Source organism: Triticum dicoccoides, chromosome 3B (assembly GCF_002162155.2).
Source record: "Triticum dicoccoides isolate Atlit2015 ecotype Zavitan chromosome 3B, WEW_v2.0, whole genome shotgun sequence".
NCBI lineage: Eukaryota > Viridiplantae > Streptophyta > Magnoliopsida > Poales > Poaceae > Triticum > Triticum dicoccoides.
The window spans coordinates 227393705-227408306 of record NC_041385.1 but is presented as its reverse complement, the minus strand read 5'-3'; the positions used below and the strand labels follow the sequence as shown (position 1 = coordinate 227408306).

The 14602-nt window shown below is 47.7% G+C and overlaps 1 pseudogene; it reads left to right on the top strand.

Annotated features, from left to right (window-relative positions):
• The first annotated feature begins 12193 nt into the window (after positions 1–12193).
• Positions 12194–14311, top strand: LOC119281174 (annotated as a pseudogene).
• The last annotated feature ends 291 nt before the right edge of the window (positions 14312–14602 follow it).

Sequence of the window (14602 nt, the reverse complement as noted above, 5' to 3'; positions counted from 1 at the left end):
GTTTAAGCTGCGATGCTTATGTGAAGAAACTTCAACCAGATAAGCTCGAACCTAAATCAGAGAAATGTGTCTTCATAGGATACCCAAAAGAGACTGTTGGGTACACCTTCTATCACAGATCCGAAGGCAAGACATTCGTTGCTAAGAATGGATCCTTTCTAGAAAAAGAGTTTCTCTCGAAAGAAGTGAGTGGGAGGAAAGTAGAACTTGATGAGATAACTATGTCTGCTCCCTTATTGGAAAGTAGTTCATCACAGAAATCAGTTCCTGTGACATCTACACCAATTAGTGAGGAAGTTAATGATATTGATCATGAAACTTCAGATCAAGTTTCTACTGAACCTCGTAGGTCTACCAGAGTAATATCTGCACCAGGGTGGTACGGTAATCCTATTCTGGAAGTCATGTTACTTGACCATGATGAACCTACGAACTATGAGAAAGCGATGATGAGCCCAGATTCCGCAGAATGGGTAGAAGCCATGAAATCTGAGATGGGATCCATGTATGAGAACAAAGTATGGACTTTGGTTGACTTGCCCGATGATCGGCAAGCCATTGAGAATAAATGGATCTTTAAGACTGAAGGTAATGTAACTGTCTATAAAGCTCGACTTGTTGCGAAAGGTTTTCGACAAGTTCAAGGGGTTGACTACAATGAGACTTTCTCACCCGTAGCGATGCTTAAGTCTGTCCGAATCATGTTAGCGATTGCCGCATTTTATGATTATGAAATATGGCAGATGGATGTCAAAACAGCATTCCTGAATGGATTTCTGGAAGAAGAGTTGTATATGATGCAACCGGAAGGTTTTGTCAATCCTAAGGGAGCTAACAAAGTGTGCAAGCTCCAACGATCAATCTATGGTCTGGTGCAAGCCTCTCGGAGTTGGAATAAACGCTTTGATAGTGTGATCAAGGCATATGGTTTTATACAGACTTTTGGAGAAGCCTGTATTTACAAGAAAGTGAGTGGGAGCTCTGTAGCATTTCTAATATTATATGTGGACGACATATTGTTGATTGGAAATGATATAGAATTTCTGGATAGCATAAAAGGATACTTGAATAAAAGTTTTTCAATGAAAGACCTCGGTGAAGCTGCTTACATTTTGGGCATCAAGATCTATAGAGATAGATCAAGACGCTTGATTGGACTTTCATAATGCACGTACCTTGATAAAGTGTTGAAAAGGTTCAATATGGATCAGGCAAAGAAAGGGTTCTTGCCTGTGTTACAAGGTATAAAATTGAGTCAGACTCAATGTCCGACCACTGCAGAAGATAGAGAGAAAATGAAAGGAATTCCCTATGCTTCAGCCATAGGCTCTATCATGTATGCAATGCTGTGTACCAGACCTGATGTGTGCCTTGCTATTAGTTTGGCAGGGAGGTACCAAAGTAATCCAGGAGTGGGTTACTGGACAGCGGTCAAGAACATCCTGAAATACCTGAAAAGGACTAAGGATATGTTTCTCGTATATGGAGGTGACAAAGAGCTAGTCGTAAATGGTTACGTCGATGCAAGCTTTGACACTGATCCGGACGATTCTAAATCGCAAACCGGATACGTATTTTTATTAAACGGTGGAGCTGTAAGTTGGTGCAGTACTAAACAAAGCGTCGTGGCGGGATCTACATGTGAAGCGGAGTACATAGCTGCTTCGGAAGCAGCAAATGAAGGAGTCTGGATGAAGGAGTTCATTTCCGATCTAGGTGTTATACCTAGTGCATCGAGACCAATGAAGATCTTCTGTGACAATACTGGTGCAATTGCCTTGGCAAAGGAATCCAGATTTCACAAAAGGACCAAGCACATCAAGAGACGCTTCAATTCCATCCGGGACCAAGTCCAAGTGGGAGACATAGAAATTTGCAAGATACATATGGATCTGAATGTTGCAGACCCATTGACTAAGCCCCTCTCACGAGCAAAACATGATCAACACCAAGACTCCATGGGTGTTAGAATCATTACTATGTAATCTAGATTATTGACTCTAGTGCAAGTGGGAGACTGAAGGAAATATGCCCTAGAGGCAATAATAAAGTTATTATTTATTTCCTCATATCATGATAAATGTTTATTATTCATGCTAGAATTGTATTAACCGGAAACATAATACATGTGTGAATACATAGACAAACATAGTGTCACTAGTATGCCTCTACTTGACTAGCTCGTTTATCAAAGATGGTTATGTTTCCTAGCCATGGACAAAAGAGTTGTCATTTGATTAACGGGATCACATCATTGGGAGAATGATGTGATTGACTCGACCCATTCCGTTAGCTTAGCACTTGATCGTTTAGTATGTTGCTATTGCTTTCTTCATGAGTTATACAAAGTTCCTACAACTATGAGATTGTGCAACTCCCGTTTACTGGAGGAACACTTTGTGTGCTACCAAACATCACAACGTAACTGGGTGATTATAATGGTGCTCTACAGGTGTCTCCAAAGGTACATGTTGAGTTGGCATAATTCGAGATTAGGTTTTGTCACTCCGATTGTCGGAGAGGTATCTCTGGGCCCTCTCGGTAATACTCATCACTTAAGCCTTGCAAGCATTATAACTAATGAGTTAGTTACGAAATGATGTATTATGGAATGAGTAAAGAGACTTGCCAGTAACGAGATTGAACTAGGTATTGGATACCGACGATCGAATCTCGGGCAAGTAACATACCGATGACAACGGGAACAACGTATGTTGTTATGCGGTTTGACCGATAAAGATCTTCGTAGAATATGTAGGAACCAATATGAACACCCAGGTTCCACTATTGGTTATTGATCGGAAACAGTTCTAGATCATGTCTACATAGTTCTCGAACCCGTAGGGTCCGCACGCTTAACGTTACGATGATAGTTTTATTATGAGTTTATAAGTTTTGATGTACCGAAGTTTGTTCGGAGTCCCGGATGTGATCACGGACATGACGAGGAGTCTCGAAATGGTCGAGACATAAAGATTGATATATTGGACGGATATATTTGGATACCGGAAAGGGTCCGGATGAGATTGGGACTATACCGGAGATCTGGGAGGTTACCGGAACCCCCCGGTAAGTATATGGGCCTTATTGGGCCTTAGTGGAAAGGAGGGAGAAGGAGCAAAGGAGGGGGCGCCCCCCCCCCAAGCCCAATCCGAATTGGGAGGGGGGTCGGCCCCCCCTTTCCTTCTTCCCTCCCCTCTCTTCCTTCCCTCTCCTACTCCTAATAGGAAAGGGGGGGGGGCAAACCTACTTGGAGTAGGATTGCCCCCCCCCTAGGGCGCGCCTCTCCCCTTGGCCGGCCCCCTCCTCCTCTTCCCCTTTATATATGAGGGAGGGGGGCACCCCTAAGACACACAAGTTGATCTACGGATCGTTCCTTAGCCGTGTGCGGTGCCCCCCTCCACCATATTCCACCTCAGTCATATCGTCGCGGAGTTTAGGCGAAGCCCTGCGCCGGTAGAACATCATCATCGTCACCACGCCGTCGTGCTGACGGAACTCATCCCCGACGCTTTGCTGGATTGGAGCACGGGGAACGTTATCGAGCTGAACGTGTGCTGGACACGGAGGTGCCATACGTTCGGTGCTTGGATCGGTCGGATCGTGAAGACGTACGACTACATCAACCGCGTTGTCATAACGCTTCCGCTTAACGGTCTACGAGGGTACGTAGATAACACTCTCCCCTCTCGTTGCTATGCCATCACCATGATCTTGCGTGTGCTTAGGAAATTTTTTGAAATTACTACGTTCCCCAACATTATGTGCCAAGTTTTGTTCAAAGCAAAACTCATTTGGTACTAAAAGAAAATGCAAAACATACACAAAAATTGAAAAAAAAACCAGAAAGAGAGGAAAAGAAAAAGGCCCCACTGTGCACTTGGGCCACAAGTGCACATAATCGGCCGAATCAATACAACCCAAGTTTCCCTCTGCCTTCTTCCCCTGTTCAACCACGGCTTGCTGGACGTTGGTCGTTCGTCCACCTCCTGGATCGTCACGCGTCGAGCATCCGACGCCTCCCCACGCGATAAGGATGCCAGCAAACCCCTGGGGCGAACCCTAGCACCTCCCATCTTCCCCACCCGCTCGTCTCTTCTTCCTCCTACGAGCGCGAGCATGCTCGTCGACACCGCCGCAACTCACGCGACCACCAGCCACCCCTAGATGCGTCATCAAGTCCAGGGCCTCCGGCTCCTTCATCTTCGTCGCCCACCACCGAAGAGAAGCCGAGGAGCCGTCCCCGCATCGCGCGCATCTAGTACCTCTGTCGCGGTCGTCGCTTATCACTGCCCGTATACGCTCCACTCCGTCCGCGCCCAGCCTCCCCGAGCATGCTCCCAAACCCGATGTGAGCTCCTATCCACATTCCCTGTTTTCCCCCACCTCGGACCGTCGTCGTTAGCTGCCCCGCACGTCGTCTGCCATGGCTGGGAGCTCGGCTCCGCGCCCCCCCATGTCTGCTCCTAGCCACAATCGCCTTCGCCCAAGTCGTTCCCCTGCACCCCACAGCGGCTCCTTAGACCGCGCCCTCGCCCTGCCGCCTCCCGCTTCGCCCTGCGCGTCGCCGCCGTCCCGACAGTTCGCCCCGATGCTCGTATCCGCGACTGCTACGGCCTGCGCGCACCCTGAGCCATCCCCGTGCACACCTGTAGCCACCAGTACCGCCTGATGAGGATACAGACCTAGGATAGGGTCACAAGCCTGACCTATACGCCCTACCCAAGGTCACTACCCTAGAAGCAAGGAAGTCCAAGAGACAACAAGGAATACCAAGTGAAGGTGTCGAGTGCAATCCACTCGACCAATCATCACTCGGGTACCCCTCCTTCCTGGTGTCACTCGACCATACAAGAAACCACTCGACCTACTGAAGACCAGAAGCCACTCAGAACTGCAACGGTCAGGCGTTCACTCCATAGTCTTTAAGGTCATTAATAGCACTTATGGCTGGCGTTATCAGTAACGTCCCGTCTTTATGTACATTGAACCTTGTGTAACGGAGGTCTGAGAGGGTCCTGGCGCACTCTATATAAGCCACCCTCCTCCTCTGGCACAAGGGTTCGCACGCCCTGTTACTCACACGCATATAATCCAATCGATCGCCTCCGGGCACCGAGACGTAGGGCTTTTACTTCCAACATGAAGGGCCTGAACTCGTAAATCTTGTATGTACAACTTCACCATAGCTGAGACCTTGCCTCTCCATACCCACCCCCATTATACTGTCTGTCTTAGGACCACGACAGTTGGCGCCCACCATGGGGCAGGTGTCTTAGCGACTTTTTGGAGAAGTTGTGATTTTTCCGATCCCTATCATCATGGTTTCCGGCGGTGGATTAGCTGAGGGCCGCGAGATCCGTCTCGGCGCGCTTGTCTTCGTCGCCAACGACTCTGCCTCGCTTCAGGAAGCTCCCCTTGACATCGAGGTGCTCCCCGTCCGTGGGGCGACACACTTTTGCGCGTGCGTATGCGGCGTCCTTCTCCGGCAGCCATCGACCCAGTATTGGTCGGCTCCTGTGGTGTCCTCACTCCCCGTTGTTCGCTGTCGCAAGCGATCCGGTCGGTCGCGGCTTCAGCGGTGGGTGAAACATGCGGTGGCTCGTCAGTCGGCCACCCATCAAGTCGTGGCAATCGAGCCCGACGAAACTAGTTGATTAATAAGTTCAGAGGGGTCGAGAGGGGTCGAGTTACCGGAACCCAATGTGTGGTAGCAACTGTCTTGGGTCATAGACACTTAACTCAGTTCTCGAGGACGGTTTCAATGAGACAACCCACCATGTACTCCTACATGGCCTCTCACCGTACCTTTACCAAATCGTGTTCACACATTTAGCTCTCAACAGTAGGACATGTTTCACAACATTCCAATTCATCCCTGATGAATCAGACCTGACACAACTTTAAGCAATAGCGGGCATGACAAACAAGCATGAATGAGTAGGCACATCAAGGCTCAAACAAATCCTACTCATGCTAGTGGGTTTCATCTATTTACTATGGCAATTATAGGTCATGCAGATGAAACGGGTTCAACTATCGTAGAATGTAACAGTTGAATCGTTGTTGTCCTAATGCAGTAAAAGAGAGCAGGAGCGAGAGAGTGGGATTGTATCGGAATGAACAAGGGAGTTTTGCTTGCCTGGCACTTCTGAAGATAGTATAGTTCTTCATCGGTGTCATCGAACTCATCGCCGGAACACGTCTACCAAGAGGGGACAAATACCGGCAACAGAGAGGAAACACAATCAATGCAATGCACAGTATGATGCATGATCATGACATGGCAAAATGAGTGTGTTGGGATAATGCAACTACAACCAGATGGGCTTGAGTCATTTTGAACCAAAGGTTCAACCCCAAACTCAAATTATGAACTTAAATAGTGCTTTATCATGTTTTGAGCTAAACAACAAGATTAAGTTGTTTAAACATGCATGAAACCAGTGCAGATGAATAGATTGGATTTTTCTGATCATTTTTCATATATAAATTTTTGCATTTGGAGTTACAGATTAATTTCTATGATTTTTAGAAGTTTAAAGCATTTTCTGGAATTTCTAAACCTTTTCTGATTTATTTTAATTCCAAAAAGGCTTTACTGCGTCAGCACTGCGTCATCATGACATCAACGGGTCAATAGGGTGTGGTCCAGGTCAAACCTGACGTGTGGGGTCCACACGTTAGTGACTAACTAACTAACCTAAGTTAATTAGTGTTAAACTAATACTAACTAAAAATGTCAGTAAAGTTAATTAAACTTAAGTTAAGCTAAACTAGGATTAGCAGGGGCCAGAGCCCACTTGTCAGCGACCCAGGGGAGGTCAAACCCCTGGTCAGCGGGGTCAAACCCGTCGGCGACTCGACGCCGGCGAGGCCAGACACAGCGGAGGACTCGTGTTTCGCCCTCCGATGACCAAACAAGTGGCGGAAGGGCTCTACGTGGAGTTGGCGAACACGCGCATCCAACGGGGCAAGTAGGAGCAGCTGGGGTGGTCGGAGCTCGCCGAAAACGAGCTCCTGGTGGCGGCCGAAGTTCGGGAGGGGTCGGGTTTGGCGCTACGGTGCATGGGAGGAGGAGCTGGTGGTGGCTACGTGCTCCTGGTGAGGTAGGATGACAGTTCCGTGCTTAGGAGTGAGCTGCGGTGGCCCTGGCCGCGACGACGAGGAACCATGGCGGCGGTGAGCTTTCGGGTCTGGTGGTTAACATGGCTGCAGCGGGCAAACCAAATGGGGAAGAGAGGGGGTCGGAGCAGAATCTCACAGCGCATCGAATGGAGCCGTTCGCGAACTCGGGGAGGCACGAGAGCGAGCGTAGCAGCGAGGGGGATCTCCGGCGGCCGGCGATGAAAACAAAGACGATGGCGTCGCTTCAGGCGTCCTGCGGTTGCGTGCTTCATCTTGGTGCTCCACGGCGTCGAGGCGAACCCGTTGGACAAGGCAGAGGGGTGAGGGAAGCTTGGTGGGCGCGGTGGCAGCGAGCGGCGGCGACGAGCTCCGCTCAGGTTGCTCTGTTCTTGCGAGATAGAGACAAGGAGGAGGGATGGGGACGAGGGGGGGTGAGGGACTGATCCAGGGAGCTGCGTGGCGCCGCGGGAGACATCCAGGGGGAGGAGAGGACAGCCAGGTAGGGAGGAGGTGGCCGGCGTGTGTCGGGCACACGCCCTCTGCCTACTGGCGAAGGAGTAAGATGACAGGGGCGCCAGGTGGGCTGGGCCACCAGCTGGGGCGCGAGGTGGCTGCGGGTAAATCAGGTGGGGTTGCCTCTATCTTCCCTTTCTTTCTGTTTTTCTATTTTTGTTATTTTGTTTCTGGATTTAGTAAAAATAGCTAGGCACTTTCAAAAATCATGCAACTGACTGAGGCCACCGTTTGGAATATTTCCAACAACAAGCATTTCAGTTTATGATTATTTGGGCATTAAAAATATTTTATAGCATTTAAATGCCCAAATGCAAATACCATATGATTTAGTTCAGTGACCCTTTGTTGTCCTAAAAAAATGTGAACCAGTTTTGTGAGAGGTTCTAGACCAAGGCAAAGATGATGAACATTTTAGAAGGGCATTTCAGGTTCATTGAAAAAGATTTTAGGAAACCCTAGTTGGATTAAGTGGTGCTGGGGTTTCTGCCATCCCCATTGCATATTCATTTGAATTTAAACATGATGCACACATGAAGCTAGCACTAGGCATTACCAGAACTAGGGATGTGACACCTCACCCTTCCCCCCACCTTATGTTAGGGCAGGGGGCTATGGCCCCCTCCCCTCTAAAACCATTATATTTTTCCAATAGTTATTTACATTGGTACGCATGGATGATATAATCATTGCTGGGGCTATGACACAAGAAAGGATAAACAAGATGTGTTGAGTTCTTTCATAAAGGGTGAAAAATATTACCTTGTAGAAGTAATGAAGCATCTATCCCTGTTCTTCACCATTAGGCGTATATCTGAAGATACTGCAACAGCTATCTACGCAATAGTTTCATAATGTAAGTAGGACACATACTTCTCATAATAGTTAAGAATGGTTTAAGTATATCACTAGTATAACTCCATCAACGAATGGGTCGAAAGCACCATTTGCAAGGTACGCCAATGTAGTTCCTGAATCCACAAAAGTTCTTTGTCCGATAAAAACCGAGGGATCAAATGGAAGAACTTGACCATTCACAAAAAAAGCTCTCCAAAATCAGTTCAAAATATTCCCTATATTTTAAATCAAAAAGTTGGGGCATGAACTTTGGCAAAATATAGGAGTACCCAAAATGGTTGGTCAATAGTTAATTGAACTAGACTTACTCTCAGAGTAAGAACTTGCGAGTACACTATTCTACACAAGCTTACTTAAATACAACAAAAATTTATTGCCAAGTGATACAACTAATCTGAAGACATACTACATATCTTGTAAAATGTTAGTCACTTTCACTTTTGGACAACCTGTATTTCGTCCATGTATCGTGCTATTGCTTCATATCTTGTGCCCACATATGCATATACCGATGAAGGATCTATATTGAAGCGTGCATTGGACTAAGAAATTTACGGAGAAGACACCAGTGGAGTGTACACAATTCCTGGCTCCAAAATTTCGCCGAAGACAAGTATGCCACCAGCCTCCGAACTCTCCATGCGTAGAGAGAACACACCAAAGGATAATTCCAAATTGTGCAACTAGAACTGAAGGACATTAGGTATGACCTAAAGCCAAAGATGTCGTCAAATGCCTCCCCTGTCAGTTCACCTGAATTTAATGTGCTACATCTGCTGCAATGAAAATTGATTAAACCAATCAAACCATTAGTCGATGTGCTAATCCAGCTAAGGTATTCTTGCATTTTAGTTATCTGAAAAGAGCTCAATATAATGTATGCGGTTTAGTGTCAGGCACAATATTTTAACGTTGAGAAATCATATCATAACTAGTTTAGTTAGAATTAGGGAGGCTTCCACACCATTCCCCCACTTATGTTAGAGTAGGGGGCTATGGCCCCCTCCCCTAATACCATTATATTTTGCCAATAGTTGTTTATATTAGAGTACATGTATGATCATTGTTTGTATCACATAGACATGTTGGAGATATTATTTGATAATTAAAATTGCATTTTTTTGATGTTTATGCTTTTATAATGACTTTCATGGTATGCAATATATATCTGCGAAAGTACTTTTACATTGTACAGGCCAAACAAACAAAATACTTCAAAATTTCTTTTGGAAAACACCCCTCCAGTATATCTAGCCCATGAAAGTGGAAATGGGCAACTGATGGAAATTCAACGAAGATTTGACGGCATGGGACGCGCCAACTTTATACATATTATCAAAATTGGTTCTTACTCAGATAAGTAGACTTTCTAGTAGATGGATTAAAATTGTGATCATGATTACGTACATTGTTATCAGTCATGTTGATGTTAGCATTCTGATATAGATTAACTTTAGTTTGGCCTCCGCAAGAACTATCACCAAAACGTCTGAATTTAAGGTGCTCATAGTACTGTTAATTTTCTTTGTCAATGGATCATCTCCATGATTGTATCAACTCATTTACTTTTTTTACTTTTGTCTCTGTCGGGTGAGTACTTGCTAGATGACACAAAAGTGCTAAAATTTAAAGAAACAATCAGTAAATAATTTTTAGTGCAAAGATACATGGCTGCAAAGTACTGGATCAACTAAAATGGAACATGTACTCGTGTGTGGATGGAGGCAGGCAAAATCTACTCAAAAAACTATTTTTGAAAAGATTACAGGATCATAATCAAACTTGGCAATGGGAGGGGAAGACAACAAGGATAGCATGTATCTAAACTAGGATGAAAATCCTACACATTGAATGACCGATACATCTCAAGCATATTTGTAATTTTTTATTGTTAAATGCTACTCCATCCGTTCTAGAATATAAGGTGTATTTATTTCTGTGCAAGTCACCATTTGAATTTTTAACCAAGGTTCTAGAATATTTGATCAAGGTTCTAGAATAAAATAAGAACATTTGAGCCATAGCAACGTTGGATTAGGGATATCTCTGGAGGCATTTCGGTACAGGCTATGGCTCAATATCTTAAAATTTGGGACATTGCGCGAAGCACTTCATTGTCGATGGAAGCTACATATAGACTGGTTTGGAAGTGGACTGGAGACCACAAAATCTCTGTTAGTAGTGCGTATGGTTTGTTCTTTGCAGCGAATGTGCGCTTTGCATGCCATGGGCCGATTTGGAAATCCAAAGCACCACCAAGATGCAAAAATTTTTATGTGGCTTGTCGTCCACCGTAGGTGTTTAACAGCGGATAATCTGGAACGCAGGGGTTGTCCTTCGAATGGATCTTGCCCGCTATGCCTCTCGGCGCCGAAGATTGCACACATCTGTTTTTGCACTGCTGTTTCTCTCAGCATGTTTGGATAAAATTCAGGGATTGGACGAGGGCAGCCTTTCAGACTCCAGATGATAGCTTTGGTACTACGGAGGACTGGTGGCTGAATACGTGGAAGGAAGTCCCCAAGACGGAACGACGTAACTTTGACATTATCGCAATCCTGCTACACTGGAGGATTTGGAAAGAACGGAATGCTCGGATCTTTGAGCAAGTGGCTAGCAGCGTGGACAGGGTGCTGGAACTAATGAGAGAAGATATTGCAACTTGGAGGGCTGCCGGCTGCGTTGGCGATCTCTGTTGACTTGTTTTTCTTCTTTGGTGTTCTCTCTTGTGGCTGGGCTTTGTCTCTGTTTCAGTGTGTATTCAGAGTTAAACCCTGATGGCTGACAGTTCTAGATCGCCTAAGACTGTTTAGCCTTGCTGTATTCTCCCTTTCCTATCTAATAAAAGATCGGCATGTGGCCCTTCGACAACATTTGAGATACCTAATAGATAAAATATGAAACTATTTTTCGTGATGGATCAAATGATATACTTCCTCCGTTCCTAAATATAAGTCGTTGCAGAGATTCCAATAAAAGACTATATACGGTATTTTATTCTGTATTTTCTCAACTAGTCTCGATTCAGTCTGGCTTATTTTTTCGATGCAACCACCGAAAATCGGTGCAATCAATCAAACACGCCCATAGTGTATCGCGTGCTCCTATCCTGATCGACGGATTGCGAAGACCAAGGGGTCCTCTCCCACATGTATTTGATCCTCTGCTGTCTAAATCCCTCTCTTCTCTCTGGATTCAATCCTCCTATCCATCGAAATCGCGGTCTCGGATCCGGTCAGGGATCGTCACCTAGTCGCCCTGACAGAAGGAGCGGTAATCGCGGCCATTTTGCGCAAATTTCCATGAGCAATGGTACAGTTACGCGGTTTTTACAGGAGTTTTACAGACTGGGCTGAGGTGGGTTTGTTTTGATTGAGTAATTAGGATAAAAAGTCGCCCGTATGTCCAGCATTTTTGAATTTCAATAATTATGAGCTAGCGTAATCTCCTTGTGAGAGGTTGACCGACAAGGGAAAAACTGAAACATCCATGTATCTCGTGTGTGCCACGCCCAAGCATTATTCCACAGCAACAAGCCGCCAGACTCCCACCAGTTTCAGAACAACCACGTAACTCACACTAATACACTTCTTCATGCGGGAGTGGTTATTTTTGCACCAAACTAATCAGACGCATCTGTTTTGCTTTGTGTGAGAAGTAACTAAACCATCGTCTCCCGGGTCGTGGTAGCGCCATGGACCGCGGGCGCCTTGTCGCCGTTGTGCTAGCAGGCATCCTGCACTCGGCCCTCGTCGCCGCCGAGGACCGGCACGTTTTCCTGAACTGGGAGGTGTCCTACTCCGTGCGATCCCCGCTGGGCGTCTCCAAGAGGGTGATCGCCATCAACGGCCGGCTCCCCGGGCCGCTGCTCAACCTCACCACCAACGACGTCGCCCACGTCAACGTCGTCAACACCTTGGACGAGCCTTTCCTCCTCACATGGTACGTGCACGTGCGTGCGCCTGAGCAGTTCTCCTGGCTAGACATGCATCCTCCTCTGCAGCTCAAGTGTTTGTGTGCAGGAACGGTCTCCAGTTGAGGAGAAACTCGTGGAACGACGGCGTGGCGGGCACGAACTGCGCGATCCAGCCCGGGGAGAACTGGACCTACGTGTTCCAGGCCAAGGACGAGATTGGCAGCTTCTTCTACCGGCCCTCGCTGGGGCTGCACGCCGCTGCCGGCGGCCACGGCCCCATCCGCGTCAACAACCGCCCCGTCATCGACGTCCCGTTCCCCCAGCCCGACGGCGAGTTCGACGTCCTCATAGGGGACTGGTACAACATGGACGCAAAGGTTACATCAGGACGTATACTCCCCATACATGTTCATTGTCGTGCATAATTCGATTGTAATCCGTGTGCTTTGGTCGGAGCAGGAGATGAAAGAGCGCCTGGACAGAGGCCGCGGACTGCCTCCGCCGGACGGCATCTTGATCAACGGCTTGGGCCCGTACGAGGCGGAGGTGACGTTCAAGGCAGGGCGCACGTACCGGCTTCGCGTGTCGAACGTGGGCACGAGGACGTCGCTCAACTTCCGGCTCCAGGGCCACAAGCTGCTGCTGGTGGAGGCGGAGGGCACCTACACCCTGCAGAAGCACTACGCGTCGCTGGACGTCCACCCCGGCCAATCCGTCTCGGTCCTCGTGGCGGCCGACCAGGCGCCCAAGGCGTATTACATGGTCGTCAGCTCCCTCTTCGTCCTCCCGGAGATCTTCGGCGTCGCCACCGTCCTATACGCCGGCTCCGGCGACGCGCCGCTGGACGACCGGTCCTCGCACACCAACTACAACCGTTCCATGGAGCAGGCCATGTCCATAAGGTATCTGTTCCAGGCCAACCTTTCCATGCATGGACTAGAATAATGTGTTAGAAATTAATAAAATTGCCGGCCGGCCGGGTGCATGTGTCACACAGGATGAACCTGACCTCCGGCGCGGCGCGGCCCAACCCGCAGGGCTCCTTCCACTACGGGGAGATCAACGTCACCCGCACCCTGCTCCTCCGGAACGACGAGTCCGACATCGGCGGCCGGCGGAGGTGCACGGTGAACGGCGTGGCCTTCGCCAACGCGGGCACACCACTGAAGCTGGCCGACTACTTCAGGATCGCCGGCGTCTTCAAGGTCGTCTCCGGCAGGCCGGAGAGGAGGAACGCGTCCCTCGGCACCACGGTCATCGACGCCTCCTACAGGGATTACGTCCAGATCGTGTTCGAGAACAGGCTGCCGTCCATGCAGACATGGCACCTCGACGGCCACAGTTTCTTCGTCGTCGGGTAAATTATTCAATCTGGAATCAATGGTTGCGCCGTGTGAGTTTGATCTTTACTTTTGTGCTAATCACAAAAAAAATTGACATGGCTGTGAATTTGACAGGATGGCATGGGGCAAATGGAGCCCGGACGCAAGGTCGACGTACAATCTGGTTGACGCCATGTACCGGTCTACCGTGCAGGTGTATCCCACGTCATGGACCGCTGTGCTGGTGTATTTGGATAACGAGGGCATGTGGAACCTGAGGTCTCAAGATGTGGAGAAGAGGTACCTAGGCCAAGAGCTGTACGTGCGAGTGAGGCAGGGCGACTCCGAAGTCCCTGATCCCAGAGACGAGCTGCCCATGCCTTCCAATGCTCTCTTGTGTGGGAAAGCTACGAGGCTTAAAAGTTGGTACAACTACAAGTTAGGGCTTGGGCCAGGGCCAGCGTGACCCTCCAAGTGGTTGTTTGGATAATGAGTACCATAAGTTGCAATCACTTCTACTTAAAATAGGAAAACTTAGTTAATAGAAAATCCCAGATAATCATCTCACCTACTTGAAAAGAACTGGGCTGTTCGGATTGTGACTATCTTTGCCCTATATTGCCACATTTGCCACACTTGTCTTACTTGAGTTTTTCAAATTGTTAGACACACTTTGGCTTGCCTAAGGAAATCTTGTCACACTTTTTGTGTCTATGACATGTGGGGTTCACTACTCATTAAAAAATTCTCGCTACCCACCTAACTTGATCAAATTTGCCTAAGATGAGGTGTGGTAAAGTGTGGCAAGATGTGTCCAAAAACCAAACATCCCCTTAGTTTTTGTGAAACACTTCTTTACAGAAGT